The sequence below is a fragment of the Lipotes vexillifer genome, unplaced genomic scaffold (genome assembly GCF_000442215.2).
Source record: "Lipotes vexillifer unplaced genomic scaffold, Lipotes_vexillifer_v1.1 scaffold1285, whole genome shotgun sequence".
Lineage (NCBI taxonomy): Eukaryota > Metazoa > Chordata > Mammalia > Artiodactyla > Lipotidae > Lipotes > Lipotes vexillifer.
This window is the reverse complement of record NW_006796211.1, coordinates 140617-143509: the sequence shown is the minus strand read 5'-3', so window position 1 is coordinate 143509 and position 2893 is coordinate 140617. Positions and strand designations below refer to the sequence as shown.

Here is a 2893-nt window from a genome sequence, read left to right as displayed (position 1 = left end):
CTTCTGGTTTATTCTTACTGTATTCCTTCTGCTCAAATGAGTAGACACACGCATATTTTATTATGTCCCTTTGAAAAACATATTTATCTTTTTTTTAAAAAAAAACAAGCTCCAGCCAGTTTTATTAAAGAAAAATTGTGCGTGATTTACTTTTCACCAGCCTGTTCGGGCATGCTTCTAATGATATCAGAATCACCTGGATCAATGATAGCAAGTGTGCATACTCTGTAGTACTTTCCACATGTTGTGCCCAATTCAATATTATTGCCACTGTAGTGATGGACACCAGTTTTGGCCAATGGCATAATTATTCTTACTGTATTCCTTCTGCTCAAATGAGTAGACACACGCATATTTTATTATGTCCCTTTGAAAAACATATTTATCTTTTTTTTAAAAAAAAACAAGCTCCAGCCAGTTTTATTAAAGAAAAATTGTGCGTGATTTACTTTTCACCAGCCTGTTCGGGCATGCTTCTAATGATATCAGAATCACCTGGATCAATGATAGCAAGTGTGCATACTCTGTAGTACTTTCCACATGTTGTGCCCAATTCAATATTATTGCCACTGTAGTGATGGACACCAGTTTTGGCCAACATGGCATAATACTCTATTTCAGATTTCCTCAAGGCTGGGCAGCTGTTGGCAAGGATGACCAGTTTTGTTTTGCTGTGTTGGATTATTTTCAGAGTCTGCTTGTACCCCAGCATGTACTTTCCACTTTTCATAACCACTTGGAGCCTAGAGTTGATTGACTCCAGTGACATTTTCATCTTCTTTGCGGCCACCATCTTCCTGCCTTAGGTGCGGGACACCCCCAGCACACTGCAGCCGCCAAGATGGCCGAGAGCGAGAAAGGGCCATATTTATCTTGATAGACATCTCTCCCAAGAAGATACACAGATTGCCAACAAACACATGAAAGGATGCTCAACATTACTAATCATTAGAGAAATGCAAATCAAAGCTACAATGAGGTCTCACCTCACACCTGTCAGAATGGCCAACATCAAAAAATCTACAAACAATAAATACTGGAGAGGGTGTGGAGAAAAGGGAACCCTCTTGCACTGCCGGTGGGAATGTAAATTGATACAGCCACTATGGAGAACAGTATGGAGGTTCCTCAAAAAACTGAAAGTAGAACTACCATATGACCCAGCAATCCCACTACTGGGCATATACCCTGAGAAAACCATAATTCAAAAAGAGTCATGTACCACAATGTTCATTGCAGCTCTATTTACAACAGCCAGGACATGGAAGCAACCTAAGTGTCCATCGACAGATGAATGGATAAAGAAGATGTGGCACTTATATACAATGGAATATTACTCAGCCATAAAAAGAAATGAAATTGAGATATTTGTGGTGAGGTGGATGGACCTAGAGACTGTCATACAGATTGAAGTAAGTCAGAAAGAGAAAAATAAATACCATATGCTAACACATATATATGGAATCAAAAAAAAAAAAGGTTCTGAAGAACCTAGGGGCAGGACAGGAATAAAGACACAGACATAGAGAATGGACTTGAGGATATGGGGAGGGGGAAGGGTAAGCTGGGACAAAGTGAGAGAGTGGCATGGACATATATACACTACCAAATGTAAAATAGATAGCTAGTGGGAAGCAGCCGCATAGCACAGGGAGATCAGCTCGGTGCTCTGTGACCACCTAGAGGGGTGGGATAGGGAGGGTGGGAGGGAGGGAGACGCAAGAGGGAAGAGATATGGGGATATATGTATATGTATAGCTGATTCACTTTGTTATATAGCAGCAACTAACACACCATTGTAAAGCAATTATACTCCAATAAAGATGTTAAAAAAAGAAAAAAAACATATTTATCTTGAAAACATTTTGCAAATATTTCTATAAGGTAAATTCCAAGCCTGAGATTTCTGGTGTGTGTTGCATATGTTTCTTGAATTATGCAAATTGCCTCCGCATAATGGAGTAGGTGCTCAGTGAATATTTGGGGAATGAATGATTTCTTGGCTTGACACTAACACACTGTATATTTTGAAGAAAGTCTCTTCGTGCTTCTGGACTTCATTTATTACAACTTTGTAGGCAAGGGAAGGCTCTTCCAGCTCTGATGTTATAGCACACTGTGATGAAGGTAGCAAAATGTACAAGCACACCTTGTTTTACTGTGCTTAGCAGATTTTGCATTTTTTTTTTTTTTTTTTTTTTTTTTACAAATTGAAGGTTTGTGGCAACCCCGCATCAAGTGTGTCTATTGGTGCCATTCTTCTAACAGCACTTGCTCATTTCGTGTCTTTGTGTCACATTTTGGTGATTCTCCCAAAGTTTCAAACTTGTTCATGATTTTCTTTTTTTACATCTTTATTGGAGTATAATTGCTTTACAATCGTGTGTTAGTTTCTGCTTTATAACACAGTGACTCAGTTATACATATACATATGTTCCCATATCTCTTCCCTCTTGCGTCTCCCTCCCTCCCACCCTCCCTATCCCACCCCTCTAGGTGGTCACAAAGCACCTAGTTGTGATCAGTAATCTCTGATGTTACTACCATGACTCTCTGAAGGCTCAGATGATGGTTACCATTTTTAAGCAATAAGTTATTTTTTAACTAAGGTACACATTTTTAAAGACAGAATGCTATTGCACACGTAATAGACTATGGTGTAGTGTAAACATAACTTTTATATGCTCTGGCAAAGCAAAAAATGTGTGTGACTCGCTTTATTGCAACGTTGGCTTTATTTCACGATACAGGCTTTGCTCCAATGATCTGGAACCCAACTCGAAATATCTCCGAGGTCTGCCTGTGTTTTTGGCCTTTTCACTCCCCGCCTTTCATGATTCCCCCCACTTCTTGCTACCCCTCTGTTCCATCTCCATAAACAATAACAAAAAAA

The 2893-nt window shown here is 39.4% G+C and overlaps 1 pseudogene; it reads right to left on the bottom strand.

Annotated features, from left to right (window-relative positions):
* Nucleotides 1-445: 445 nt before the first annotated feature.
* On the bottom strand, nt 446-793 carry LOC103090452 (60S ribosomal protein L30 pseudogene; annotated as a pseudogene).
* Nucleotides 794-2893: the final 2100 nt, after the last annotated feature.